The sequence below is a fragment of the Schistocerca cancellata genome, chromosome 5, assembly GCF_023864275.1.
Source record: "Schistocerca cancellata isolate TAMUIC-IGC-003103 chromosome 5, iqSchCanc2.1, whole genome shotgun sequence".
In the NCBI taxonomy this organism is placed as follows: domain Eukaryota; kingdom Metazoa; phylum Arthropoda; class Insecta; order Orthoptera; family Acrididae; genus Schistocerca; species Schistocerca cancellata.
The window spans coordinates 597,806,674-597,818,743 of NC_064630.1; the positions used below are offsets into that span (position 1 = coordinate 597,806,674).

General features: G+C 47.7%; 1 pseudogene; it reads right to left on the reverse strand.

The window, feature by feature from the left end:
• Positions 1-1,756: 1,756 nt before the first annotated feature.
• On the reverse strand, positions 1,757-1,874 carry LOC126189242 (5S ribosomal RNA; annotated as a pseudogene).
• Positions 1,875-12,070: the final 10,196 nt, after the last annotated feature.

Here is a 12,070-nt window from a genome sequence, read left to right on the forward strand (position 1 = left end):
TTTTATTAACACGTCTGAGTACGTAAACATTTGTTTTTTTAAGATTAGTGTCTCAGTTGTAGTTTTTTTTAATTAAGTGATTCTATAATGTTGTAATGGTATCTTAGTTTGGCACTTGTGCTCAAGTGTTATTAAGTCACCCTTTACCTGTAACTGTTTTATTGTATCTATTTTGAGGGAAGTCCTATATGTCAGTAACCCCCTTTTCTTAATTTGGAATTTTTTGTTAGAGTACTGAGTACGTTGGGTTTATAATTGTATTTGCAAAGTTTTAGCTAATGGCTCGTCCACAATTTGTAATTCTCAAATTATTTTTTAAAGGCGTAATGCCAATAAACTGTCTTAATTACAAAGTGTGACTACCAACCATGATTCCATCCCTCTTCCTCTTTTATGGTATTTAAGATATACTGTGCAAGTGTGGTACCTACATAGGTCTTCACGACACCGTGTAGTCCTCAGTGGTAGGAAAATTCACGTGCTGTGTTAAGCTATCTGTCTTCGTGTTACAGCTCCCAGGACTCGCAAGATTGCTACATCAAGCCGACTGGAATATCCCCGAGCCCTCTTGCTCTCTTTATCAGCAAGTTCCTTGGACGCTTACAACAGTAGTCACCTCCAGATGGTACCTACGCCACCTCGTTTCTACTTCCTGTCGATCGTTTGTTTCTGAGTGTTGCGCCAACACGAAACTTCTTTCGTACGGCCATAACTGCGGGTCCTTTGACTGCTTTGGGAGAAGGCTCATCGAAATAGAACACATGAAATACTAGTTCACTGTATTACGCTAATGAATGAAAGATTTACTTAACTTTGGCACATTTCTTTGCCACAGGAGTATTAGGTAATTTATAACTGTCATGGGCTACGAAAGAGTCGCTTGACGCTTACAATCACAGACAGTTTTCTTAAAGTACAATGGTCAACATTAACACGTGTTCCACTGAGACTTCGACCTATACTGTCCTACTAGATGTTGTCTGCTGAAACGGAAATCACAAACCGGGAGAGCTCTTGTATGCTTGGTACTATATTGACTCCAGTGTGAGGGCGCTGCTGGGCGGAGAGGGAGGGGTCTGGTCATCTGGAGTGCCTCCTGTTCATCTCTGCAGATTGCAGCGAGCCCTCGCTAACGTCTGCGGAAACGATTTGCGGTGCTGACTGTGGAGCGGCACCACGAGTTAAGGACGATACAACTCTGAGTTCCTGAGATACTAGTTACTTCGTCTCTAAAATAGTAAATCTGAGAATTCTGAATGTATGAAAGTCCAGTGCAGCGTATTTATTCCGATGTCTGCGAAGTGCACTTCATATAATGACAATAGGACAAGACGCTAGCAGGATCAAGGACAAGAAGTGTCCTCTATACAAGCTGCGTTCACAGCATAATCTGAGGGAATTGCTGGGGGAGACCACAACCAGCCACAATCTCATTTTGACTAGTTTTGGGTAGTTATTTCCGTCTTCAGAAAGCTACACTTGTTTTATTACACTGTCATTATCATCGGCAATTTGCCGGGTCTGGCAGTCTAGTGGAAAAAAAAACTACCTCCGCCCGTACAGGCTATGAAGGCCAAGGGTACCGACCGGTCGCCTTGTCATCCTCAGCTCACTGGCGTCACTGGATGCGAATATGGAGGGGTATGTGATCAACACACCGCTCTCCCGGCCGTGTGTCAGTTTACCAGACCGGAGCCGCTACTTCTCAATCAAGTAGCCTCCCAGTTTGCCTCACAAGGTCTGAATGCACCCTGCTTGCCAACAGCGCTCGGCAGACTGGATGGTCACCCATCCAAGTACTAGCCCAGCCCGACAGCGCTTGACTTCGGTGATCTGACGGGAACCGGTGTTACCACTGCACCAAGGCCGTTGGCTCTAATGGTAAAAGATGCGCACGTAAGTCAGCGGGACCAATTCCCCGTCGGATTACAGAATTTTCAGTCTCCTTTTAACCTAGCTTTCACTTCTCAGTGTGTTCTCCAGGAACGACACATGGTTCAGATTTCACATTAAACTGTACGCGACCTTACACAGGTAAGATTACTATTGTAGGTATGGTTCACGCAAGTCGCTGAAGTAGATGAAGTAGCCTTAGGCCATTTGGGCACACAGAAACTTTGTTATCAGTGTCATGGCATCTGATCCTGCACAGTGAGAATGTACTTATACAGAAGCGCCGCATTATGTGTTTTATTGATAACTTTAATTGTACAAGTATGCTAAGTGCATGTTATAAAAGACATAAAGTCATTTTGTTTTGTACACTTCCACATACTTCAGTGAACGATGTTTCGTTTCCGTAAGGAGGGGGGGGGGGACATGGACAGGGTGGAAGAGAGGAAAAAGAGAAAGTAGGGGGAGGAGCCGACAGAGGGAGAGGACTCATAAGGGAGGGGCAGGGCAGACACGAGAGGGAGTGGGGAAAGGAAGAGCAGGGAAATGCAAAAGGACTCTGGAGAGAGAAGGGAGTCAAAGAGAGTGTAGGTGGGGAAGAGGGAAAAAACAGAATGGGTGGGGGGGGGGAGAGGGAGGACAGAGGAAGGGAGGGGGAGGTGAGGATCAGAGTAGATAGGAGGGATAAATGGAGGGAGAGAGGGCATCATCTGGGAGGGGGAGTCGATGGAAGCCACCTTGGGAAAGGAGAAGAAGAGTGTAGAGGTGGAGGGTAGGGAGGACACAATGGTGAAGGCTCGGCAGAGTGCGGGGGTTGGAGAGGAGAGGAACTACCAGGGGATGAGGAGGATGAAGTCGGCGGGAGGTCTAGAGGACGCGGTTATGTCCGAGGAAAAGGAGCAGATGGGGGAAAAGAAAAAGGTCATAGAGGAAGGATCTGCGTGGGGGATGGGAGGTGTATATGGAGGGCGAGTTGGAGTGCATGGCGCACGGTTTTCTTACGGATTGCCCAAGAAAACATTTCAGACACAGAATAAGACTTCAGATAACTTCGAAATATATATTCCACGAGAAAGTCTGTTGCAGACACAACAATAAAAAAGCAGTCAAGCATTTCTCTGAGGAGTAAGGAAGCTCGAGACGCAACAGAGAAACAGAAACTGCGATACGCGAGAACTGTAGACATTTATACAGTCATGAGTGCAGTGTCATCAATGGCCACACCGTGGCGCACAGCGTTTCGCCGCCAGGAATCAGACGGCGTTCAAGCTCATGGCCGATAGGCGCCGGCACCACCGCCGCTTCACAACACAGACGTCACCGCCCCTAAGTCGCTTCCGCGGTAACCCCAGTAACGCCAGCCCGCGTATATACGGAAAATAACAAACTGCCGACTTCGGGCCAATCACACCATTGCACACCACCGCGGGTTCGCCAGTGGCCTGTGTAGTCCTGCACACCCGGACTATTTAAAAGCGCACGCCCCCCAAGAGCGACAGTACAGAGTCAGGCTGCAGTCTTGCAAAGCGTTTGGTCTCACCGCTTGTAACTACGGACATGTACAGACTTGAAGTGACAGTGTTGTGTGATTGTGATGAGGACTCAGTGTACAATTCCGTCTGACTGTTTGTATTCAGATCTTGTGTGAGCTTCAATTCAGAGATTAAACATTTTCCACTCACGCCTCGAGCCTTAGCTGCTCTGCACTTCCCGGTTACAACAATGAAACCTTGATATTCTTACAGTGGTCATAAAGATGGTAATTTCACGTCTAGATGTTGAGACTGTTCTAAGTGGCCCTCACGTGGCAACTCTGTGGGAAATGAGCCCGATCTGTTTTTATAGGCTCACTTACTTTGTAAAAGACCATTAATGGAGGTTTGAGTGTTGTGAGGGGAACATACTGACTTGCTGAATTGCTTCAACCCTCGAATAATAACCTTGCAACTGTCTGAGCTGTTGTGAACGTCAGTTGTTTTCCATTACTTCACATACATTTTTTCAGGGCTTTACGAATTGTAATCAGCGAAAGGCAGGTGCGAAGTCAGCAGAAGTATTCATAACTGTGGCAAAAGCTGAACATCTTACTTACACTCCTGGAAATGGAAAAAAGAACACATTGACACCGGTGTGTCAGACCCACCATACTTGCTCCGGACACTGCGAGAGGGCTGTACAAGCAATGATCACACGCACGGCACAGCGGACACACCAGGAACCGCGGTGTTGGCCGTCGAATGGCGCTAGCTGCGCAGCATTTGTGCACCGCCGCCGTCAGTGTCAGCCAGTTTGCCGTGGCATACGGAGCTCCATCGCAGTCTTTAACACTGGTAGCATGCCGCGACAGCGTGGACGTGAACCGTATGTGCAGTTGACGGACTTTGAGCGAGGGCGTATAGTGGGCATGCGGGAGGCCGGGTGGACGTACCGCCGAATTGCTCAACACGTGGGGCGTGAGGTCTCCACAGTACATCGATGTTGTCGCCAGTGGTCGGCGGAAGGTGCACGTGCCCGTCGACCTGGGACCGGACCGCAGCGACGCACGGATGCACGCCAAGACCGTAGGATCCTACGCAGTGCCGTAGGGGACCGCACCGCCACTTCCCAGCAAATTAGGGACACTGTTGCTCCTGGGGTATCGGCGAGGACCATTCGCAACCGTCTCCATGAAGCTGGGCTACGTTCCCGCACACCGTTAGGCCGTCTTCCGCTCACGCCCCAACATCGTGCAGCCCGCCTCCAGTGGTGTCGCGACAGGCGTGAATGGAGGGACGAATGGAGACGTGTCGTCTTCAGCGATGAGAGTCGCTTCTGCCTTGGTGCCAATGATGGTCGTATGCGTGTTTGGCGCCGTGCAGGTGAGCGTCACAATCAGGACTGCATACGACCGAGGCACACAGGGCCAACACCCGGCATCATGGTGTGGGTAGCGATCTCCTACACTGGCCGTACACCACTGGTGATCGTCGAGGGGACACTGAATTGTGCACGGTACATCCAAACCGTCATCGAACCCATCGTTCTACCATTCCTAGACCGGCAAGGGAACTTGCTGTTCCAACAGGACAATGCACGTCCGCATGTATCCCGTGCCACCCAACGTGCTCTAGAAGGTGTAAGTCAACTACCCTGGCCAGCAAGATCTCCGGATCTGTCCCCCATTGAGCATGTTTGGGACTGGATGAAGCGTCGTCTCACGCGGTCTGCACGTCCAGCACGAACGCTGGTCCAACTGAGGCGCCAGGTGGAAATGGCATGGCAAGCCGTTCCACAGGACTACATCCAGCATCTCTACGATCGTCTCCATGGGAGAATAGCAGCCTGCAATGCTGCGAAAGGTGGATATACACTGTACTAGTGCTGACATTGTGCATGCTCTGTTGCCTGTGTCTATGTGCCTGTGGTTCTGTCAGTGTGATCATGTGATGTATCTGACCCCAGGAATGTGTCAATAAAGTTTCCCCTTCCTGGGACAATGAATTCACGGTGTTCTTATTTCAATTTCCAGGAGTGTATTTGTCTCAGTTGCACCTATAACTGAAATTAATAATCAGTAGTGGTTGTGCCTTTCTAATGCAATTAACTTCTATTAAAGCTAAGCAACTGATAACTGCAGAGCTGATTGCCACAACGACCAAATCTTCAATTACTTTGGCGACCTGTTTAGTAGAAGAGGATATACGCAGTTTCAAGCTGTAATTTTCGGAGGAAATTAGGAGGAATTTGTGTCCTTCTATTGCGCACTGGAGTTAATGTAATAGGTCTTCGGCAGTACTCATTTTACGGAGGTGAAGCTCACAGTCACTTAAGCCAGCAGAAAGACGCAGCTATAGCAACTTTCACGGGTGATAACGTGAAAAAGCTCATGTGACGGACTTGTTTATGTATTAGTTTACGAGTTCTTTCCTTGTAGGCGATGCCCTGTCGAATTGTAGAGTTAGCAGCGAACTTGAAGAGGCTTTGGTCGAATGAAGAACTAGGATGTATCAAAGTGATAAGTGAATGTTTCTGATAACTTACAGGAATGCAACCTAGTGACGTCGTCGACAGGAGCACACCCTGCCACATTCAGGACATAACTGCAGCAATTAAGCGCTGTGCAAGGAGATTTAAAACCTCGGTTTTCAGAGAAATTTCGGAAATGTTATACTCATACACATTGTAAACACAAGTGCCATCGCAAACCAAAGATGAACGATGTCCGAATATAGCCATAGCAAACAAATAATCAAAAGGTGTGGTAGCATTAACCCGGTCCCTCTGTTTTTTGACATGGGAGGTAGCAGGATTCCATACAGAATTTAAACAAAAACCACCACCTCTATTTATAAGGTTACTTGCTAATCTGTTCTGTACAGACTGAGGTCCTCGTAATCGAGATAGTGTTGTAGAAATGCCTTAACTGCACTCTGTTTTAAAGAAGTCTCTGCCAAACTCATATAAAATTTCATTGGTAATCTATTTCAGTACCAGGTATGAATCACCTTCAGATCAGATACTGTGAAAAAGCAGTTTGTCTAAGAGTACATTTTAACTGAACATACAGTTAAAGTATTAGTAATCTTGGATATACTGCTACTAGTAGCTGATTCCTACTCGATATTGAATCAAAAATTTAATGATTCAGTCAGTAAGTTATGAAATAAGGAAACGAAGATGTAGTTCGAGGGGCTGAGGACTCTTGTTGTTTTTAGCTACTAATCTTAAAATTTGTTTCCAGGGATACGAGGATACTAACTGTAATTCATAGGTGGCTAAGTGCACACAACAAGAAGCGTAAGACGTTTGATTCAGTGGTTGTACAAGGTGATTTGTGAGACTAGTCAGTAAGCAACAGGGCTCCATGGACATAAACAATCGTTCAGGCCCTTGAAAAGCGTATCATAGAACGGCTGAGTCACTCGAACAAATGTTTATGTGCAACGCGGATGATGTTAAACGTAGACGATATAAGAATTAAAAAATTATCATAATTCGCTTACTTTCATTCCATGATACCATACAAGATCAATTTTTGTGGCCACTCAATAGCCAAGTCCGAGTCGGAACGTGTGTAATACGACTTACTTCGTGTGTGAACTCAAGAACGTTCTGCAGAGCTCCGCTCTCGAATTGTGGATACTAAAAACTGCTTCTTAAAATAGTTGTTTCTTAATGACATTTAAATATCTCTTTTTCAAAGAAACAGATTTGTTTATGGAATCATCACGAGAAAGAAGAATGAGCTACGTAAAGTGAGTGTAGCACGCAGAGTATGACCTACACATGTGCAGTGCAGTAATGGGATCATTTACGATGATGTTTAATACAATAGCGTAAGGATTATCTTATACTCTATCCGAAAAGGCTTTGGGACGCCGAACGGTATCGACTGGCCGCCGTGTTATCCTTAGCCGATAAGCGTCACTGGATGCGGATATGGAGAAGCGTGTCGTCACTACACCGCTCTCCTAACCGTTGTCAACTTTCGTGACTGAAGGATTACCACATACTTCAGAGTGTATCATTTACATGTTTATGACAGTTCTGTTACTATCTCTTAAATAAAGTTAGTTTCTTATATATATTGACTTATTCGACATCGTTGATGACCATTTCACTTAAGATTGGTGGAAGGAATATTAACGTAAGTCTGTCTGAGCAACTACGTACAATGTATTTCGCATCCTTGAGAACCTCCTTACTTGAATCAGTGGAACAAAATTAATTTTATCTCACCTAAAATGACAAATGTGAGAATGTAAAGTAACTGAATATGTGTTGCATGTCAGAGCGAAGTTAGTGGCTCTTATGACATATGAATGGACATAGTAGTGGAGGATGGTCATGTGCGATTACTGATGGAAAATTTTATTTCTTCACCTTCCGTGGAGTAATAACGTGGTTGGGAAGCGAATGGATCTTCTGGATTACGAGGACGTGGGCAGAGATTTTTTTATGTCAAACAATCCTGTCGAAGGAACATCCGCAACTGAGCATTATACACTATGTGATCAAAAGTATGCCGAAACCTGGCTGAAAATGACTTACAAGTTCGCGGCACCCTCCATCGGTAATGCTGGAATTCAGTATGGTGTTGACCCATCCTTAGCCATGATGACATCTTCCACTCTCGCAGGCAATACGTTCAGTCAGGTGCTGGAAGGTTTCTTGGGGAACAGCAATCAATTCTTCACGCAATGTTCCACTGAGGACAGGTATCGATATGGGTTGGTGAGTCCTGGCACGAAGTCGGCGTCCCAAAACGTCCCAAAGGTGTTCTATAGGATTCAGATCACGACTCAGTGCAGGCCAGTCCATTACAGGGATGTTATTGTCGTGTAACCGCTCCGCCACAGGCCGTGCATTATGAACAGGTGCTCGATCGCGTTGAAAGATGCAATCACCTTCGTCGAATTTCTCTTCAACACTGGGAAGCAAGAAGGTGCTTAAAACACCAATGTAGAGCTATTCTGTGATAGTGCCACGCAGAACAACAAGGAGTGCAAGTCCCCTCCATGAGAAACACTACCACACCATAACACCACCGTCTCCGAATTTTAGTGTTGGCGCTACACAAACTGCCAGATGATGTTCGCCGGGCATTAGCCACACCCACACCCTGCCATCGGATCGACACATTGTGATTCGTCACTCCACACAACGTTTTTCCTCTGTTCAATCGTTCAACGTTTATGCTCCTTACACCAAGCGAGGCGTCGTTGGGCATTTACCGGTGTGATGTGTGGCTTATGAGCAGCCGCTCGACGACGAAACCCAATTTCCACCTAACTGTCATAGTACTTGCAGTGGATCGTGATGCAGTTTGGCATTCCTGTGTGACGGTCTGGATAGATGTCTCCCCATTACACATTACGATTCTCTTCAACTGTCGGCGGTCTCTGTCAGTCATCAGACGAGGTCGGCCTATACGCTTTTGTGCTGCACACGTCCCTTCCCGTTTCCACTTCACTATCACACCGGAAACAGTGGACCTAGAGATATTTAAGAGTCTGGAAATCTCGCGTACAGACGTATGACACAGGTGACACCCAATCACCTGACCACGTTCGAAGTCCGTGAGTTTCGCGGAGCGCCCCATTTTGCTCTCTCACGAAGTCTGATGACTACTGAGGTCGCTGATATGGAGTACCTGGCAGTAGGTGGCAGCACAATGCACCTAGTATGAAAAACGTATGAGGGGACTCATGACCTCAAAAGTTAAGTCCCATGGTGCTCCGAGACATTTTTTTTTGTTTTGTTTTGAAAAACGTATGTTTTTAGGGGCGTACGGATACTTTTGATCACATATTGTACTAGAAGTTGAAAATACCGCTACAGCAGTAAGGTTCTTTTATGTAGAACACGACAGGTTTCGGGCTCTTATACACCGATCTTGAGGTGATAACTTCGTGCTGTGACCCCGAGCGCTAGGGTGGACGAGTACAGGAGGCAGTGTATTACCAGCGAGAGCAGAGCTCTGCGCTCCCTGGTAATACATCGTGGCGCTCGGGGTTATAACGCCTGAAGATGGGCGTATAAGAGCCCGAAACCTGTCGTGTTCTAAATAAAAGAACCTTACCACTGTAGCGGTATTTTCTACTTCTGATTTTTAATGTGCCGTGTCGGTAAAACGAGCTTATTTACTTGTACAAGAGACAACCCAGAAAGAATTAACAGTAAAACTACATATAAAGCAAGGGAGTGAGAGTGAATTTGTGTCCAACAGCAATGAAATTATCATCAAATTTTGTTGTGTAACGTGATAGATTTCGAGGCTACTAGCCTCATCTTGAGATGTACCTGAAGAGGAGATGACGTCAGTAGCTTTGAATTTACTCATATAACAACAACAAAAAAAGAATAATTTAATTGCAATTTGAGACAAATTCATTCATACTCTCAGTTTATCATACGACTGCGTACTCGCGGTTCCGTCGACGATGGGAATTTTAAAAGCTTAGTTCTTTAAGCGACTGTCAACGGTGCCTCTATTTTGGTACGCTTTTGCGAAAGTGCTGTACGAGTAAACGCGCTGGACGTGCGCTCTGACTGCACGCTGCCCAGCAACACGGCTGGCGGATCGCGAGATAACGAAAGCTGCAGCTGTATCGGCGCGGCCCTGCGCCCGATGCTAATAAGCGACCTGTCCAGCGCCGCCCACCCCCGCGCCCTCCAGCAGCGCGCGCTGACGAGTTAATCCGGGGCCATACGCCGCCTCCACTCCAGCATGTCCGACAGATAAGGCCGGCTCCTGCCGGCAGGCAACCCGCCGCGCGATAGCGGCTCGCGCTAATCAGCTCAGTGTCAACGTTATGCACCTGCTTACTAGGCCGGACAATCGCTGCTGTCACGTACGTAGCAGCGCAGAGCTCGGCAATAATTTTCACATTTCTACTTCATTATTAGACAGATTCTCTCTCTCTCTCTCTCCCCCGTTTCTTTGTCTCTCGTATTCTTGTCATTTAATCGCCGATCTGTCAAATTTCATCTTCTCTCTTTAAAAAGTTAATACAATTTTGAATGATATCATACTCTATAAGACTCACGTGTATTCATGCAGATATAATTAATAACAATGACGAGTATATTATTTATCCACCTCAGAGGCGAAGACATACACTCCTGGAAATTGAAATAAGAACACCGTGAATTCATTGTCCCAGGAAGGGGAAACTTTATTGACACATTCCTGGGGTCAGATACATCACATGATCACACTGACAGAACCACAGGCACATAGACACAGGCAACAGAGCATGCACAATGTCGGCACTAGTACAGTGTATATCCACCTTTCGCAGCAATGCAGGCTGCTATTCTCCCATGGAGACGATCGTAGAGATGCTGGATGTAGTCCTGTGGAACGGCTTGCCATGCCATTTCCACCTGGCGCCTCAGTTGGACCAGCGTTCGTGCTGGACGTGCAGACCGCGTGACACGACGCTTCATCCAGTCCCAAACATGCTCAATGGGGGACAGATCCGGAGATCTTGCTGGCCAGGGTAGTTGACTTACACCTTCTAGAGCACGTTGGGTGGCACGGGATACATGCGGACGTGCATTGTCCTGTTGGAACAGCAAGTTCCCTTGCCGGTCTAGGAATGGTAGAACATGGGTTCGATGACGGTTTGGATGTACCGTGCACTATTCAGTGTCCCCTCGACGATCACCAGTGGTGTACGGCCAGTGTAGGAGATCGCTCCCCACACCATGATGCCGGGTGTTGGCCCTGTGTGCCTCGGTCGTATGCAGTCCTGATTGTGGCGCTCACCTGCACGGCGCCAAACACGCATACGACCATCATTGGCACCAAGGCAGAAGCGACTCTCATCGCTGAAGACGACACGTCTCCATTCGTCCCTCCATTCACGCCTGTCGCGACACCACTGGAGGCGGGCTGCACGATGTTGGGGCGTGACCGTAAGACGGCCTAACGGTGTGCGGGACTGTAGCCCAGCTTCATGGAGACGGTTGCGAATGGTCCTCGCCGATACCCCAGGAGCAACAGTGTCCCTAATTTGCTGGGAAGTGGCGGTGCGGTCCCCTACGGCACTGCGTAGGATCCTACGGTCTTGGCGTGCATCCGTGCGTCGCTGCGGTCCGGTCCCAGGTCGTCGGGCACGTGCACCTTCCGCCGACCACTGGCGACAACATCGATGTACTGTGGAGACCTCACGCCCCACGTGTTGAGCAATTCGGCGGTACGTCCACCCGGCCTCCCGCATGCCCACTATACGCCCTCGCTCAAAGTCCGTCAACTGCACATACGGTTCACGTCCACGCTGTCGCGGCATGCTACCAGCGTTAAAGACTGCGATGGAGCTCCGTATGCCTCGGCAATCTGGCTGACACTGACGGCGGCGGTGCACAAATGCTGCGCAGCTAGCGCCATTCGACGGCCAAGACCGCGGTTCCTGGTGTGTCCGCTGTGCCGTGCGTGTGATCATTGCTTGTACAGCCCTCTCGCAGTGTCCGGAGCAAGTATGGTGGGTCTGACACACCGGTGTCAATGTGTTCTTTTTTCCATTTCCAGGAGTGTAATTTAACAGTTCGCTTTCTAACATTTTGACCTGCTTATCCTGTCAAATACGTACGTAGGCGGCCAAAGCAAGATGGTGTATATAACTATATATGACGCTAATATCTGTTCCCAAAAGAACAGTTACCATTGATGAACATGCAGCTTTACTAGAAA